Source organism: Chelonoidis abingdonii, chromosome 4, assembly GCF_003597395.2.
Source record: "Chelonoidis abingdonii isolate Lonesome George chromosome 4, CheloAbing_2.0, whole genome shotgun sequence".
NCBI classification, from domain to species: domain Eukaryota; kingdom Metazoa; phylum Chordata; order Testudines; family Testudinidae; genus Chelonoidis; species Chelonoidis abingdonii.
In genome coordinates, this window is record NC_133772.1 from 37794117 (window position 1) to 37813188 (window position 19072).

Sequence of the window (19072 nt, forward strand, 5' to 3'; positions counted from 1 at the left end):
CATTTCCAAGTGTAGCCATATCCTCAGTAAAAATGGGGATAAGGCTGCCCTTCCTTTGCAGAAGCTGTTTGAGATCAGGAAGGCACTGTGAAAACAGTAAGCATTACTGGAGAAGTTTTCAAGTGCAACAAAGTACTTGCCAGGGGTGTGTTGCCTCAAGGCTTCAACAATGAGATTGTGCTACAGAAATGTGTGAAATAGAACTGTGAACAATGACAAAGTGTAAACATAGGCAAAGCTAATTAATCATAGGGAAGCAATGCCTCAAGGTGTGCAGTTACTCCCAGATCTACATTTCATTGGCCACTCAGATTCCTGCTGTTCCTCTCCCCAACCCCAGACCCCACACGTTCCCATCACAAAAGCCTTTCCATGTTTAGCACCCCACCCCTGAATACTTGGCTATGGTATTCATAATGTTACAGATACTACTTGCAGGCCTAAGGGGTTAGCTCTGCTTTGCCAGTTGGCTGCCCTGCCAGATACAGCTATCTCCTTTAAGGATGATCTTCAGAGCCTGTCAGTGGCACTCTTCAATTATCCTGAGTGAGTGCAAGGCTCTCCCTCAAGACCTCAGCATGCTACTCCCCCTGCCCGCACAGTGCGGGAACTTAAGGGCTGGCAATCTACCTGGTCTTTCCCAGCCCCAGGTACCATAGTGGCAGGCCCGGTGCAACCATTTAGGCGAACTAGGCGGTTGCCTAGGGCGCCGAGATTTGGGGGTGCCAAAAAGCACCCCCAGTTTTTTTTTAAATGGTTGAGCAGCCACTGCTGCTAGGGAGCCTGCAGCCCAGGGTGTCCCCTGGGTCAGGGCGCCGCCGCGGCAGCCAGCAGCCCAGGAGCCCCCTGGGTCATGCCGCCGCCACCACCGCCGCAGCCGGCAGCCCAGGGTGTCCTCTGGGTCAGGGCGCCGCCGGAGGGGGCGGCAGGCAGCTCCTGTGGAGCTGCCGCAGTGGTGCCTGCGGGTGGTCCGCTGGTCTGCGGCTTGGATGCAGCGGCCGCAGTTGTGCCTGCGGACGGTTGGCTGCTCGCGCGGCGCCGGTGGACCGCCCGCATGCACCACTGCGGCAGCTCCACCGGAGCCGCGGGACCAGCGCGCTGGGGCGGCAAAATTGCCATCTGCCTAAGGCGCTCAAAACCCTAGCGCCAGTCCTGCATAGTGGAGCTCCAGGCCTGAATTCTTCCTTTATAATAAAGTATTTTAATGACCCAACCTGCAATTATGTTTCATTAAACTCTCCTCTGTCAGTATTGGTGACTGATCCTAATCATACAACCTAGCAATGGGAGTTTACACCTGGACACATCTATCCCACCTTTTCCCTTCTTCCCACTCCATGTAGATTCTTTCTGTACCTGGGCACCCAGGGCCTGACTCTCCACTATAGGTTCATAGAATCATAGAGTATTAGGGTTGGAAGAGACCTCTGGAGGTCATCTAGTGCAATCCCCTGCTCAAAGCAGGACCAACCCCAACTAAAGCATCCCAGCCAGGGCTTTGTCAAGCCTGACCTTAAAAACCTCTAAGGATGGAGATTCTACCACCTCCCTAGGTAACCCATGCCAGTGCTTCACCACTTCCTAGTGAAATAGTTTTTCCTAATATCCAACCTAGACCTGCCCCACTGCAACTTGAGACCATTGCTCCTTGTTCTGTCATCTGCCACCACTGAGAACAGCCTAGCTCCATCTTCTTTGGAATGTAATTGAAGGCTGCTATCAAATCCCCCCCTCTTCTCTTCTGCAGACTAAATAACCCAATTCCCTCAGCCTCTCCTCATAAGTCATGTGCCCCTGCCTCCTAATAATTTTTGTTGCCCTCCGCTGGACTCTCTCCAATTTGTTCACATCCCTTCTGTAGTGGGGAGGGGTGGGGTCCAAAACTGGATGCAATACTCCAGGTGTGGCCTCACCAGTGCCGAATAGAGGGGAATAATCACTTCCCTTGATCTGCTGGCAATGTTTCTTCTTGGTAACAAAGGCACACTGCTGACTTGTATCCAGCTTCTCGTCCACTGTAATCCCCAGGTCCTTTTCTGCAGAACTGCTTTTTAGCCAGTTGGTCACCAGCCTGTAGCTGTGCATGAGATTCTTCCTTCCTATGTTCAGGACTCTGCACTTGTCCTTGGTGAACCTCATCAGATTTCTTTTGGCCCAATCCTCCAATTTGTCTAGGTCACTCTGGATCCTATCCCTAACCTCCAGCATATCTACCTCTCCCCCCAGCTTAGTGTCATCTGCAAACCTGCTGAGGGTGAAAGTCATCCCATCATCCAGATCATTAATAAAGATGCTGAACAAAACCAGCCCCAGGACTGACCCCTGGGGCACTCCGCTTGATACCGGCTGCCAACTAGACGTCGAGCTGTTGATCACTACCTGTTGAGCCCAACAATCTAGCCAGCTTTCTATCCACCTTATAGTCCATTCATTCAATCAATCCATACTTCTTTAACTTCCTGGCAAGAATACTGTGGGAGACCGTATCAAAAGCTTTGCTAATGTCAAGATATATCACATCCACTGCTTTCCCCATATCCACAGGGCCATTTATCTCAACATAGAAGGCAATCAGGTTGATCAGGCATGACTTGCCCTTGATGAATCCATGTTGACTGTTCCTGATCACCTTCCTCTCCTCCAAATGCTTCAAAATGGATTCCTTGAGGACCTGCTCCATGATTTTACTGGGGACTGAAGTGAGGCTGACTGGTCTGTAGTTCCCCGGGTTCTCTTTCTTCCCTTTTTAAAATATAGGCACTATATTTGCCTTTTTCCAATAGTCCGATTGCCCCCGATTGCCACGAATTTTCAGAGATAATAGCCAATGGCTCTGCAATCACATCAGCCAACTCCCTCAGCACCCTTGGGTGCATTAGATCTGGACCCTTCATATTTTTGTGAAGTGTGTGTGAAACAGCCCTTAGTGTGATGGAGAATTATGACTGGTAGCACTTTGCACTGTAAGTAAATACAAAAATTACATCCTTGGAGAATCAAGGAATATATTACTTCCCACAGTCAGGCCTCGAGCACATGTCTAACTTTAGACACGTAAGTAGTCCTGCCATGGCACAACATGGAAATTAAGTCTTAAAGTTACACACAAGCTTAAGTGCTTTTGCTGGATTGGGGCCTCAGTCCATGAGGAGAGGTACTTCAAATTGCCTCCACCAGTGAGTGGCAAGGATGTGTACTAACCATACTCAGCTCGCCTCCTCTAAAGTTAAAATTGTCAAAAAGCTGGAGGCTAGGCGAAGGGAAATTTACATGGCATAAGGACCTGTGTTGGGAGACTGATGATGATAACCTGTTAGTGTGTTATTTTCAAAAGTGAAAGGTGATTTCTGGAGGCTAAGTGGAGTCCCAGATCAAAGTAGGAGAATAGAGGGTTAGGCTTCATAGACAAGCCATGGCAGGTTAAATGCCTTTACTTCTGCAGAAAGATAGACAAATCAGATCACCTCGGGAAACCCAGCTCCCAGTAGGGGACAGATTAGCAACGCCACTGGTATATTTACACACGTGGAAGGAGTGAGTGCCAGTCAGTGATAGTAACTAAGGTTGGGCTTGTGTGGTGCTGCAGTGAAGAGGCTTCTCCGTGTTCAGAGGAGAGAGGTCAGGTCTAGGTAAACAGTACGTGGTCCCAGTAGCTTTGGTCCCCATCACAGAATCACTGAGGTGGTAAGAAAAACTTTAACAGCTGCAGTGCTGCTTTTGAACCTAACAGTAAAGGATGGGTCAGGAGGTCACTGCTTCAGTGCCCCTGGGAAGGAGAGAACTTTTTCCTGGAAGCCTTTGAAAACCTTAACCAAATTAGCATGACTGCCTTTGCTAAATGCTTGAGAAATCCAGATGGCTCAGGTCACAGGCTTCCCTGTAAGCAGAGACACCAATAACTGTTTGCATTCCCATACCCAGCAACATAAGTAATGGTGCTACTTCCTGAGAAGATTATATATATAAAACAGTAGCCAATACATGTGAAAAATAAACATTGGTGGTATCTGGAGTTTCTTCTGATATCCCCTTCTCTGCTCCTTCCTTTCCTCTTTCCCTCCACCTTCACTTCTTCATCTCACCTCCTTTTCCACTCTCTCTCCTTTTGCCCTCTTCTCCTTCTACTCTGCCCTATGTCACACAGTTCAACTCATTGCTGGTGGTGGGACTGGGACATCAGTGAGGAGTTCTAATAATGATAGACAAGAGCCTGAATCAAAACTCTAAATCCAAACAACCCCCTCACCTGTAAACTTTGCAGGTGGGAAGTGCTGGAACCCAGATCTGATTTTATTATTATTAATAATTATTTTTTGCTGTCTCCTTTCCTTGTAATGGGATGAACCAAAGCTGATCCAGACTTCTGAGGTGTTTATTCACAATGTGATTAGGATTTGGCCGCTCAGGTCCATCCCCTAACTGGTATTTCAGGTAAATAGCTGATGCAATGGATTAGCAGATGATTAAACCAGTGGCAGGCTAAGAATGCTACTTATTACATAAAAGTGTGTTCATAGTGTTCCTTCTTCCCCAGTTCCCTTTACTCTGTTTCATTTATCTGCTGGGTCTTGACTGTAAGCTCTATGTGTCAGGGACTGTTTGCAAAGCACTTGGTGCAGTTGAGCCAATGATCTTTGGCAGGGGCCCCAGGTAGCGCTGTAATACAATAAATATTAACAATATGATAATGGAGGGGGAAGACAGCTACAATGGCTGCTGTTGTTGTTAGTACTGATATAGCTCCATCAGTACAAGATGCTGTACAAACACATAAGAAGATCAGGGTCTCAATATCTGAGGCACTTATACTGTAAAGATCTGACCATGCAGGGCGCTGCTGAGCTCCCTCAGTTCACATTCAAGTCACATGAAATGCTCAGCAACTTTCAGGGACAGGCCACCCTGAAGTACCACTGAGGGATGGGAGAACCCATACAGCTTTAGAATCAGAAATTCTGTCCTTAGACAAGAACATAACCTAGTGGAGAAAGGCAGAACTAGAACCAAAGGCTGGGAGTTAAGGTCAATTAAATTCAAGTTAGAAATAATTCCCCAAGTTTTTAACAGGGAAGGTGATTAACCTTTGGAACAAATGACCTGGGGATGTGGTGAATTCTCCATCTCTTGAAGTCTTCATGTCAAGACTGGAAGATTTTCTGGAAGATGGTGTTTCTGCCAAACACAAGTTATTGGGTTCAATACAAAGGTCACAGGGTGAATTCTTTGGCCTGTGTTTTCCAGGAGATCAGACTAGCTGATCATTCTGGTCCCTTCTGGCCTTAAAATCTTTGACTCTGAGACCTGACCTCTGTTTGGCTCTGACAAATTACAGCTTCACAGCTGCTTTGATGTTGTATGACTTTTTATTTTTCATTCCTCTGGTTGTCCTGGAAACAGAGAAAGATATACTTTTAAACAAGATCATTTACTTTCAAGGTGGCATCTTGCACAGCACACTCTGCTGCTTAGTTAAACAAAACAGAATGGTTTTAAATTAAATTTCTCTTTGAGGAGGGGGAGAACAGTTTACCTTTAGGGGGAGAGCTTGTTTTGAGAAACAAGAAAAATGTCACCAAACTTCAAACTTTCCAAAAGTTCTAATGATTCCATGAAACCTAAGTCCTCAATGAGTCCTCTCTACCTAATTATGGGGCAAGGTGAAGGAGGTGAGCATTGGAAGGCAGGTGAAACAAACTGGTTCAAAGGAGGAAAGGAAGCCAAATTCTTGTTCCATTGAAGGTAATGGGAGTTTTGTTAATGACTGAGGAAGGATGACTGAGGAACTGAAGTGGTACTTGGGAGTTCAGGTTTAAGTTCCTGAGTCTGCTACAGCTTTCTTGTATAACCTTAAACGTGCCATTTAATCTCACTGTATATCGTATGTAAAGTGGGGATGATAATACTTCTAATATCTGTCTAGTCTATTTAGGTTGTAAACCCTTTGGAGCAAGGACTGGCTTGCTTTATGACTGTATAGTATCTTGTAGAATGGGGGCCTGATCTTAGTTGGAGCCTCTCTAGGTGATACTGCAATGCTAATAATAATGAGAATGACGTCAGTGGCACCAGATTTTGTCTTGTGCAGAAATATGACTTTTTTTTGTGGTCACTGGATCCTCAGTTAAGTCAATCAAAATTACAAGACCTTTATTGCACATCTGTAGAGTACTGGCTTTTAAACTTCACGATTAACATCCTAACTGGTATAGCTTCTCTGTGGAAATAAATTCATTCAGATCAATTTGGGGGAAATTATAGTGGAGCTGCACTTTACAGATGTGTAGGGCTTGTTTGATTAATGCACAGGTTTAAACAGAAAAGCCACTCTGTTTCTGATCTGGGCACTAGTTAGGATGACCAAATGTCCTGATTTTATAGGGACAGTCCCGATTTTGGGGTCTTTTTCTTATATAGGCTCCTATTACCCCACAACCCCGTCTTGATTTTTCACATTTGCTGTCTTGTCACCCTAGCGCTAGTTGGGTGGTAGGTGAATCAGAATTTGGGCCATGTGGTCAATCCTTCATGCCACAGGCTGTGTGCGCTGTGGTGGCAGGATGCTCAGCCTCCACTGGGAGCAGCAGGATGTGTCTGACACTGCTGACAAAGAACCCAGGGGTAGCAGGGTTGTGTTTCAGAAAAAGTCATATCCAGTTCTCCTCATATAGAAAGATGAGTCAGCTCTCTGCATGGCCTTTCAGTGTGAGGAATAATTGGGAAAAAATAAGAGCCCATCTGTCCTAATGAAAAACAAACAGCGTGTGTTATTCCTGCCACTTCTTGTCCAGTGATGCCAATCAAGGCCCTGATTGCCAGAAGTCAGCAGAACTGAAACTTTTAAACTGGGCAGAGCTTATGGTGAGACTTCAGTATGTCAGGCGCCAAGTCCTCAGATACTGTGGTGCTCAAATGACTCAGAAAAGCCTATAAATAAAGACATTATCCATGGATTCACAGAATGGCCCATAGTGAAACAAAACGGATCAGTCCTCAAGGGAACCGAGAAGCCGTGTAACATTTTGGTTACCTGGGTTATACTTCCCAGATTGCACTTGTCTGCCTTTAAGGCAGCCTGTCACACAATTACATAGCATGGTTTATTTATTACAAGACCCAAGGTTGCCTGTCCTCACTTCTGGTGTTGGGTTACAGCTCTTAGGTGGGCTTCTCTTCATGGAAAATTTTCACTCCAACATAGCAGATTACCTCTTAGGCTGAGAAAGTGACTGTTTTTGTCTGTTGATGCTAAAGCTTCTTTGGGAACACTTGGATTCTGGTATTTCCTATCTCTTCTAGTGAGGGAAAACCTCCTCTTGGGAACATGCCCTTTCATTTGCTGAGCCAGGCAGCTAGTGTGCTGTGTAATTTATCTGCAGTACATGAAATATAGCTGCTGAGTCAGGAAAGAACTGTTACTCAGAAACTCCAGGAGCATCAGCAGGTCAAGAGGTATACTCCCAGGGTCAGGAAAAATCCTCTATACGAGGAAAAAAAGGAAAGTATAGTGCAGTGTGATTATATAGACAGGGCACCCCACTCCCTAATCAAAGCTGAAATATAATTTCCAGGCAGCACTGGTTGGTTGATCAAGAGGCAATAGACACATTTAGTGATAAACTTCTGGCACTGCAAAGAGCCTGATTTTTCAGAAGTACTGAGCATACACTGTGCCACTTGAGATCAGAGGGTGCTGAAGCTACTTAGCACATCTGAAAATCAGACTCAGAGTGCTTAACTGTAGAGTTGGTTGAGAAATGGTTTTTTTCCCCATGGAAAACTTCAATTTTGGCAGAAATTCAAATTCCAAAATATTTGCTTTGGAAATGCTTGTGGGGTGACTCATGGATATTGTAGTTTATATATCTCCAGCTCTCATTCTCTTTTATAGACTAAGCTCCCTTGTTGAACTACATCTCCCATGAGGCACTGTGGCCTCCCCAGTTGGAGAAAGGGAACCAGTGCATCATGGGAGTGCCTAGCCATGGTGCATTATGGAAGCTACAGTTTGGTTAGGTCTACAGACCTCTATTGGTATAACTACCTTGCTCAGATGTGTGAAAGAGTCACATCCCTGAGCATGTAGTTATGCCATCCTAGCCCCCCCGGGTAGACAGCGCTATGTCAAGGGGAGAGTTGCACCAGTGCAGCTGCACCACTGTAGCACTGTATATGAAGACAAGCCCTGAGTACCTTTCCCAGACCTGTGGAAGAGCTCTGTGTATCTCAAAAGCTTGTCTCACCAACAGAAGTTGGTCCAATGAAAGATATGACATCATCCACCTTGTCTTTCCAAAATAGTTATTGAACATAAAGACAGAGGCAAATACAGTTAACATTTTAAACCCATCTCAGTGGATAGTCTCAATAATACATCAACTTCCAAGTTCAGTGGAATCACTCATATGCATAGAGGTACTCATGTGCATAAATGTTTGTAAGATTGGGGGCGAAGGGACCATTTTCACCCTAAAAGTGATATGTTTATATTTTATTGATCGTAAGGTATCACACTGACTTCCTTTAAATTTTAAATCTCTTTTGATTCTTGTTTTAAAAAAAAAATAATCAAAGACATCTACCATACCTAGTGATGACTGTGAACCTCAGACCATTTAGTTTGGTTCTGATCAAAATCTTCAAAGTGAGTCCAAACAAAAACCAAGATGGAAATTTTATGAGAATAGTCTTTTTTTTGTGTGGAGAGGAGAGCGAGGGGAAGGGGTGGATACACTTCTGTTTCTTCTAGATTGTAAACTCTCCAGGGCAGGAGACTGTCTTATACTATGACAGACACATTATCTGCTCTTCACAAATTATTAATAATAAACAGTAATCCAAAACAACAACAAACTTAATTAAAAGATCAGTTAAAGCTGCTGGGTGACAGCAACATACTAACCTATTGCATCACTTACAAACCCCATGGGACACTAAGTCTGACACAGCTCACCCAACAGGATACTAAGTAGTCTAGCCAAGTATCAATTAATGCATATGTAAGTATAATAATATAATGCAGCCCAACAGTCCTGTAACCCATTGCAGCACAAATGTCACAATAACTGGGATCCAACGTGAATACTATCCTTTTGCCAGTAATCTCAAAATAGAAGCGTACCACAAAACCTTTCAGGGAATAGAAAACCAGATAGAAAGTGTACATGTTCCAGTTAATGACATATGGCCTCAGATTCTCTGTTGAACTCCATGCCCTTTGCACTGCTCAGGTGGCACAGATGGAGCCCCTGTCAATTGTAAATAGTGGAGAATTCCCCTCCTGGAATTCCCGCTGCTGCTGTAAAGCTCCTGAGGTAGCTGCCCCCCACTGTCCAGCAAGGGGTGGGGAAGGAAAAGGATGCTTCATAATACTGTGCTGGTCCTCCGCTGGCTGCTCTAACAGATGCTGGCACTGGTGGCATAGAATCAGAGCACTGGCAATTAGCTCTGACGCTTTCCCAGCAGCAAATTGTTGGCCCACAATCGAGAATCCAGTCCATGCTGTTTAATAACAAAGGGCCTGGTCCACCCCTGCATTTCTCTAATGTCATACTGGGATTATTCCATTTCAGTTGCACCAAAATAAACTGGAGTAATTTAGTGGCAAATCAAATGCAAAGTATCTTGTTTTGGGGGGGAGTTTGGGATTATTTTTTGTAATCTATTGTTTGCTAAAATCAGACAATGAATTTGGCACTGTACCTTTCTTGGAGAGTTAACAATCTTGGATCCCAAACCTGCAATGACTTACTCATGCTTCATGTTAAACATGTGACAGTAATCTCATCAAAACCACTGACTTTGATGAGACAACTCATATGCTTAATATTAAGCATGGACACGTAAGCCTTGTCAGGATCAGGGCCAGGGCTGGCTCTAGGTTTTTTGCCTCCCCAAGTGAAAAAAAAGAAAAGAAAAGAAAAGAAAAGAAAACCCTCCAAGAGTGCAACTGCCGAGCAAAAAAAAAAACAAAACAAAAAAACACCAAACCTCCCAGAATGCCGCCCCTGGAATTGTGCCGTCCCAAGCACATGCTTGGTTTGCTGGTGCCTAGAGCCAGTCCTGATCAGGGCCTAACAGCCACATAGAGGATCAGATTTCAATGTACTGGTCAATGGGTGCAAGTGTCTTACTCTGCAAGTAGTTTTGTTGATTTGTGGAATCAGGTATGACTCCCCAGGAGTAAGGTTCAGAATCTGGCCCACAGAGAAGATATTGAGATTGTAGGTAGATATTATATGTAGATACTGATATTTATGTTGTGGGCCTCATGGAAAAAATGGGTCTTCTGAGTGAGAAAATGGTGAGGAGAAATAACATCCATAGCACCAGGGACCTTCTAAACATTACAATAGCCCTTTACCATGCTGGGAGGCACCTGTATGTTCCCAAACCTGCTCAGCTTGTCTCCTTTCTCCCTTGCATCATGTTTCTTAAGTTTGTAGTGTGTAGACTGCAACATACCTGAAATGAAGGGCCTGCCCCAAAGTCCTTTAGTGAGGTCTCAGATCTTTTAAAACTCTAATCCTTAAATGCTTTGGCAGATGATAGGAGTTTAGAAAACATCAAGTAGGCACATTTCATTCCAGGCAGTTCCTCTCTAAACAGAAATTATTTTCTCAAACACCACGTAGATCTCTGCCAAGAAAGGCAACAGTTTTATGGCACAGCCCTATCATTGGAAAAACACAGGCTTTTAATTATTTTTATGAAGCAGGTTTATCTTGCTGTGCTTGACAGTAACTCCCTGTTGGCTTTTTTACTCAGTAATAATCCAAATCAACATGCTGTAGGGATTTCCCTTAAAATTCGCAGACTAAAGCCTGTAATTAAGGAATCTGGAATCTTATAAGCCTCTGTGATATGATCAGACTGATGTTTTGTAACCCTGGTTTGAGGAACATTTCAGCTGCTTCCCTGAAAAATGCTGATAGAAAACTTTCCCATATACCTACAAGAGCCATGTGGAGTCTGAACATCCTAAAACTAGCTCACTCTCACATTGAGATCATTCTCAGCTGATCAGGGGCCCAGTCCTGTGATCTTTGAGTACAAACTGCTTTGATACAGAGAGGGGAGGATGAAGGAAGAAATTGAATAAAAATACAGGGCTTGGTTCTGCACCACTGAAGTCAATGCAATTTTAAAATTGACAAGAAAATGCTTTGTCCATGCAACTAGCCTGTGGAACAAATTGTCACAAGATCTCATTGCTCCCAAGAGTGTAGCAGGATTCCAAAAAACCCAGGATATTTTTATGGATAAAAAGAACATCCAGAGTTGGAGTAGCAAGGCTGAAAAAGAGTCAGTCAGTTTATGGGCACAAGCCAACCTCTCAGTTATGGAGTTTAGGAGAAAACTTTGTCTGAAGACAGATTATGCCATAACCACCTACTGGAGGTTTTCTTACACTTTCCTCTGAAGCAGCTGGTACAAGCCACTAGCAGAGACAAAATACTTGTCTAGATAGAGTCACTCAGATCCTGTATGGCAATTCCTGTGCTCATATTGGAAGTCTTCCAATTGACTTAAATGTAAGCAGCACTGGACCCATAAGGACTCCAGGTACACTTGGTGAAAGCACCAGCTGATTAGCTGGCAGCAGCTCAAATGCGTAACAGGTTGTTTTCTTACAGGTGCAGCTTGGATTACAGCAGAGCACTCCCCGCTTGTGTGGTCATATCAGCTCCAATTACTTTGTCACCTGGTTACCAATGACGCCCTGAGCTTGAGTTCTCTGTGTGTGCATTATCTCTGCCATTGTCCTAGAGCTGATTTGCTTAAAGAACCATTAACCTTTTATGGCCGTGAAGAATCTGAACCCTGGGATTTCTTTAGGCTTTTAAAAAGTCAATGAAAGTGGACGGCCAGCAATACTGTGACATAGAAAGCAGAGGAAGATTCACCAGAAGTAAAATATCAGAGAATATTTCTTGACTTTGAAATGCTAACCAAAGAGATTTATAGTTACACTGCAGAACTGGGCCCTTGATACTAACACTGCATAGATTTAGCATCAGAGGAGAAGAGGGTGGCCTCATAATTGATTTCTGTACTCAACTATAATGCTTAGCTGCAAGTGGGTGCTGGGTTTTAGTTCCAAAACAACTGGTCTATAAAACTAATTTTGAAGAGTGAAATAAACCTTCAGCACTTTCTAATGAACAACAGCATTGTATTTACGTTGCTCTTTGTGTGTTGTTTTAACCGATGACCTGGTGTGCTAGTTAACTTCTACTAGAAGGGAATTTGTTTTTTAAACTGAAATGTAGTGTGCTCAAAAAAGGCGCTAGCTTTACAGCCCTGGAAACCAAGGAAGTTTTAAGTGATGTGGTTATAGCTGTGTCAGTCCCAGAATATTAGAGAGACAAGCCGGGTGAGGTAATATCTTTTATTGAACCAACTCCTGCTGGTGTGAGAGACACGTTTTCAGCTTAAACAGAGTTCTTCTTAAGCCTTCATGATGCCATTGGTAGTGCAACAGCAGATGGCTTTGTCTGTGACAGGAAACTGGAATGGTCAGTTTGTACTTGGAAACCGTAAAGTGGCCCAGGTTTGCTGTGGTTCAGAAACAATAGTCTGAATTTCCAGTTTTGGAGTGAAACCCAGAAGTAGGGGAATGTGGGCTGGTTTGGGATTTCTTTATGGTTCCACATAGATCTTCTCAGCCCTCCCCCCGATCCGCTGGGGTGGGAGATGAGGTGGAACAAAGGCCCTACAATGAACAAATAACAACAGGTAGTAATTTAAGATACCTAGGATAAATAACATTTTCCATGCCAGGTGAGCATTTTTTCTATTAACTTTTTATTAAACTTTAAAATACACAGAAAAACAAACATAATAAATGGTATATAAACGCCTCATAATATATATCCATGTGCTATCTAATCTTAGCTATACATTAAATATTTCAGTACATATATAATATGAATGGTTAAAATCATAGAAGTATAGGACTGGAAGAGACCTCGAGAGGTCTAGACCAGTCCACTGCACTCATGGCAGGGCTAAGGATTATCTAGACCATCCTTGACAGGTGTTTGTCTAGCCTGCTCTTAAAAATCTCCAATGATGGACATTCCGCAACCTCTCTAAATTTATTCCAGGACAGGAAGTTTTTCCTAATGTCCAACCTAGACAGCCCATTGCTTCTTGTCCTTTCCTCAGAGGTTAAGGAGAACAATTTTTCTCCATCCCCCATATAACAACCTTTTATGTACTTGAAAACTTTTATGATGTCCCCTCTCAGTTTTCTCTTCTCCAGATTAAACAAACCAAATTTTTTCAATCTTCCCTCAGAGGTCATGTTTTCTAGACCTTTAATCATTTTTGTTGCTCTCCTCTTGCCTTTCTCCAATTTGCCCACATCTTTCCGGAAATGTGGTGCCCAGAATTGGACACATTGCTCCAGTTGAGGCCTAATCTGGGACAACCAGAACTGCATTCAGTATTCAATATGTGGCTGTCCCATGGATTATTATAGTGGCATCATGATACACTGTCTTATTATAGATCCCTTTTCTAATGATCCCTAACATTGTTAGATTTTTGATTGCCACTGCACATATAGCAGATGTTTGCAGAGAACTATCCACAATGCCTTCAAGATCTTTTTCTTGAGTGGTAACAGTTGATTTAGACCCCCATGATTTTGTATGTATAATTAGGCTTATGTTTTCCCACGTGCATTTATCAGCATTGAATTTCATCTGCCATTTTGTTGCTCAGCTACCTAGTTTTGTGAGATCCTTTGTATCTCTTCACAGTTTGCTTTGGACTTGACTATCTTGAGTATTTTGCTTCATCTGAAAATTTTGCCACCTCAAGTAATTTTGTATCATCTGCAAATTTTACCATGGATGACAATGATAATGGTGGGAAAGAGACTTTTTCAATAGAAAGCCACACGTTGACTTCAGTGGAATTCAGACCAGACCCCCAAATCCGAGTGTGGAAAAGTAAGCCATTTGAAAAGTGCAGGAGGGGGACCTTAAAATCCCAGGTGCCTCCATGGAGGTCTTGAAGAGATTAGGGAGTGTCTGCACTAGAGATGGGACCAAGCCACAGGATAAGGAATAGGATTTGGATTTTAAACACCCCAGTTTTTGGATCTGTGGCTTATTTTTTGAAGGAAAGGGGCTTTTAAAGATGGGGCATCTGGCCCAATTGGATTGGGATGTGGGGTGGGAATTTGCCACCCCCGACCCAAACGGGGGGGTGCTCAGCTGTGGGGCTGGCTGAGGCGCCTGTGCCAGCAGCATAAGGCTCTTGCCTTACGCGGATTTCGCAGCGTAGCCTTGCCCACACCTGCGAGCCCTGGCATGGGAGTGGGCGGGGTCGGGAAGGGGGCGGAGCCAGAGCCGGGCGCAGCGGACCGGGCCGCGCTGTGCAGAGACAGGCTGCAGGTTGCTGAGACGTTCGCAACGAGGAGTTGCTGCTGCCTGAGCTCCGGCGATCGCGGCTGAGCCGGGCTGACGCGCGTCCCAGTGCGGCGGGAGAGGGACGGGCCGTTGCCCCGCCCCCCGCGCTTCAGGGGCTTGGAGTCGCCTACAAAGGATCGGGCCCGAACTCCCCCCAACAAGTTTGCAAAGTGGAGCAGAGCCCCTCTGACCTTGCGCGGAGAGCAGCACCAGCCTGAGCTGTGTGCGCGCGGGGAGGAGGCGCTGCTCCTGCGAGTTCGGTGAGGTGCTGTGCAAAGAAGATTTGCTTTGCTGTTTCTGTCCCGGTTTATGGGAGACGAAATTCAGCCAGGTACGTGCAGTTGCTGCTCGGCGATCGGTCATCCCGCTCGCCTCCCTTGCCCTTGTGGTCTCCCTGTTTTCTTGTACTGTCTCCCCCAGGGCGCAGCCCGCACCCAGCATCCCTCCTTTGCCCCCGGCCTCTTAGTGCAATGACTGCCCCTCTGCTTTCTCCGGTGGCCCCCTGGCAACCTGCTCCATTATTTTCTCCTCCCCGGAGGAAACATCCTTTAGCTCTTTCTTTAAAATACTTGTGTATTTTTAAAAAAAAAATCCTTTATGGGCTTTTAACCTGGCCTGCCTTCTTGTGTGTGGCTCATTCAGCTCCCCCCCCCAAGCTACTGTTTGAGGTCTAAGTCCCCTTTCATCTCCTGGGCATTGACTGGCTGTTTTTAGATGGAAGTGCAGCCTGCTGTGAAATCAGATTATCTTGAGTTTCTGGTTTATTCTTCTTAAGGCAGGGGAGAGAGGGACATGGCTCAGGGGTGGCTGGTGGAGGAGGAAATTCATTTATTCTTCTATAAAGGACTAAAAAGTTCTCAGCCCAGACTAAGAAGAGCTTTAAATACAACCAGTGTTGAAATTAAAGCCCAGGGTGGGAATTAAGACATCAACAATCACCACCCACCCACGTTTAATGCAGTCGATTGTCTATCTGAAGTAATTTGCATGTGGCATAATCAACTGCAGCTCAGAGACCTGCATGCTACGCCTTGTGTTTGGCTGACATGTATTTAACCTTTTACTTGCTCTGTAGCTAGCAGTGTGCCTCTCCTTCCCCCCCTGGAGTCACTCAGGGTTGATGCATGAATAGAAGGTTGTATGTTGGCAGACCTAACAAATGAATAATTCTATTGTATGTGTCTGCTCTGTGCCCCAAGACAGCCCCCAATCTGTGAAACTGTCACTATCTCTGATATTTAGGAGATTTAGTTACTCTCCAAAATGGGTACAGGTGGCACTGGTTGCTGCAGGTTTAGCACTTGTTGCACAGGTAATTGTATTGACCCTCTGTTGGGCAACAGGATTTTCAGTTGTCTCACAGCTAGCTGTTAAGTTAAAACCAATACCATTTTATGACATAACTTCTTCAAGCACTTCTTCTGTGCCTTAACTGGACCTGTTGTGGTTTATGCTGCACAACGGATCTCTTTTCCTTCCACTGTTATTTCACTCCAATGCCAGACAGAGCAGTAATAGCAGAAATACTGGGGAGAAGGTGAGACCAGTGCAGCCTGACTAATACAGATACTGCAAAATCTGCAGTGAGAGGTGAAACGGCCCCCTGAAGCTGTATCCATTTACCTTCTTTAATGACTCTTTCCATTAAGCCACACTACAGCATACCATTGTACCTGTTCTACAAGTCTGTCTTCCTTGTTGTTGCTGTGGGGCTTGTCCTGATTCCCTTCTATCCAACTCCTTATTGTCCCAGGCAGTCCCCTGGGTTCTATTCCCAGTTCTCACACTGACTCGCTCTATGTCCATGGGCTAATCCTTTGACACATGTTGACAAATATGAAGTAAAACACATTGGAAGGACTCATCTGAATTACTTCTGCACCTTGTATTCCAAATTAATTGTAACCTCTCAGGGAAAGAACCAGGGTGGCATTATGGACAGCTCAATGGAAACCTCTGTTTAGTGTGCAGTTGCAGTTAACAAAAAAAAAGGGGGGGGGGAGGGACAATGTTAGACTGCATAAGGAATGGAATAGAAAATAAAATTGCAAATATTATTTTAGTATAGAAACCAATCGTACTCCTTGCCCTGTAAATGTGCCACAAGATATCACTGATGACAAGAGCTTTGACTTTTAAGTCACTTATATGAACATATGTGAATGAGAACTTCCATAGTCCTACTTTCTTTGCCTCAGTCTTTCAGTCTGTCAAGTGGACATACTACTGAGCTATGTCCCAGAGTGCTAGTTAGGGTCTAATTAACGTCTGTAAAGTGCTCTTGAGTTACCCATATGAAAGGTGCTATAGAAATGTAAAAGCTTTGTTCATCATCCATCTGACTATGGGCTCTCCCCTATCTGCACCCATGATCACACTGCCTCATCTTAGCCTGAACAATATCATGAGTTTCAGTAGCTCTGTCCCTGTTTTGAAAAAGTTCATTTTTTGGTGTGGTTTATGATATAACTGAGGGTGTTTTTTTAAAGCCTTTCCATTGCCAATTTAATGGGTATAACTTTATGCTTAAGATGAAGACCTGACATGTTAGGGGTCCAAAAGTGACCAAAAATGGTTGATCTTCTAGGCGATTATAAAAGCTTTTGGGGAGGAAGAATAGCCTTATGGTTATAGCCCTAGATTAGCACTCAGCAGATCTGGGTTAATTTTTGGCTCTGCCACAGATGCCCTGTGTGACATAGAGCAAGAAGCATGATTTCTCTGTGCCTCAGATCCACCGTATGTAAAATCAGAATAATAATGCTGCTTTTCTCCATTCTTTTTGTCTGGATGATCTATTTAGATTGTAAGTTCCTTGGGGCAGGGATGACTTTTTACTGTATGTTTGTACAGCAGTTAGAAAACTGGGATTGGTTGTTATTCAAACACAAAAACCCTGATCGTGGAAACAGTTAAGTCTGTTTAACTCTACTACCTTGAATAGTTCTGCAAAGCTAAGCACTTAAGTGTTTTCAGGGTCCTAATAATAATCACCAATGTGGGTGGGTCCTAATAGAAAAATTTTTGCTTTATGAAATTTATATCTTTATATGTTTCCTTCAGTCTTTCATCTTAAATGAATAAACTAAAACTGATCATAAATCTTTGCTGTAGAGAAGATGTAGGTGCTGTAGAGAAGCAGGTGCTCCACCATGTGAGGGTCATCCTATCCCCATTACCCGGCCCGTTTATTTATACCCATGACTGTCTGTAACTTTTTGTATGAGTGATGTACCCTCACTGCTTGCTGACTGCATCTTGATCTCACCCACCGTATCTTCCCCCCCCCACCCCCCACTGGGGACATTGCAGACTGTATATGTTATGTGCTGTCCAATACCAAAATGCTAGCATCCCACTATACTCTGTATGTTACCCCCAATGACCAATAACTGACATTTCAAACTCTCTGTATCATCTATTTTTAAACATTTTCTAATAAACTTTTAATTCTGTGGTAGTGCACGGCAGCAACAATGCGGATGCACTAGGTGCAGTACAAACATACAGGAAAACACTGTCCTCTCTAAAAAGCTTGTGTTGTAATTTAATTTAGGAATGTGAAGTAGGTGAATTAGTTTCTGTGTCTCTGCTGCATTGCACTTCTCTGAAAATAAGAAATAGGTGGCACCTGCTGGGATTAACCTTGGGCATTTAAGAAATAAATTGGGAGCAGTCAGTCCCTCCAGAGAAATGGTCGATATTCGTTTTATTTGAAAATTCAAGTGGGCAGATTATAAATGCGCAAATGCCATTATTTTCTTCCTTTGCAGTGAAATAACCTCTTCGCGAGCCCAGCTCCATTGGTGTAAAAAAAAAAAAAAAGGGGGTGGGGTGGGAGGAACAAACAATCCAAACCCTGAGAGCTCATGATTTGATGGTCAGCTTCAGGCGCAGTAATGCAGCTCCCATAAAAACTGAAATCTTTTAATGACATCTCAGGATAAAACAACTTGGTGAGCTGTGCAAACTGTCCTAGCCATGACCCTCCTGGCATCAGCAAGATTCTAAGCCCATTTACCATCTGCACAGCAGTGGCAAAAGCTACTCTGTGCTTGTCCTTGTGCAGTTTAATGTTATGAGCCAGCTTAGGCTCCCCTCTCTCCCCCACACCGTCTGGTGCAGCTGGACTTGAATTGGAGCAGCGAAATGCATGTGGGATGAATAAAAAATCGTTTTAGTTTTGTCTGCGTCATCTTGAGTGATGATATTCTGTTATAAATGATAAATCCCTTAAACACCGCACATGAGTTCAAGCGAAAACACTGTATTTTTGTCTGTCTTGGAGGCTTTCGCTGGAGCACCAGAGCAAAGTCAGTTGTGATGTAGGAGGGTTCCAGCTGGGTACTGGAACGAGATCTGTACAGCATCTCCATCTCTAAGGTAACAGAGATTAAAAATACCCTGTTTGAACTGGATGCCAGGCGGGGCTGTTGTGGGAGCCATCCTGAGTTCAGCAGAGGGTGGACTTGCTGGCTGGTGGAAGGCATGTTTGGTGGGGCAGGTGGATGGACTGAAGCTGGTATGGCCGGAGTAGCCCTAGAAGAAGGCTGGTGTTTCCTATATGATCCTTTTCCTGTTACTGCCTGTTCAAAGAAAGGTGTAAGCATTGAGTTTTCTCTAAATCTCTCAAGTACACGTTGTCTGGGAGG

At 44.2% G+C, this 19072-nt stretch overlaps 1 protein-coding gene across 5 annotated transcripts in view; it reads left to right on the forward strand.

The window, feature by feature from the left end:
* RASSF7 (Ras association domain family member 7) overlaps positions 1-19072 on the forward strand; it is a 123683-nt gene that overhangs the window by 31686 nt on the left and 72925 nt on the right. The window contains exon 1 of one of the 5 annotated variants that reach the window (XM_032773430.2): positions 14520-14751. The exons of the other annotated variants lie outside the window; for them this stretch is intronic. The gene's annotated coding sequence lies outside the window, so the exon portion shown is untranslated. Of the gene's footprint in view, positions 1-14519; positions 14752-19072 lie in introns of those variants that run through there. 5 annotated transcript variants of the gene reach the window in all.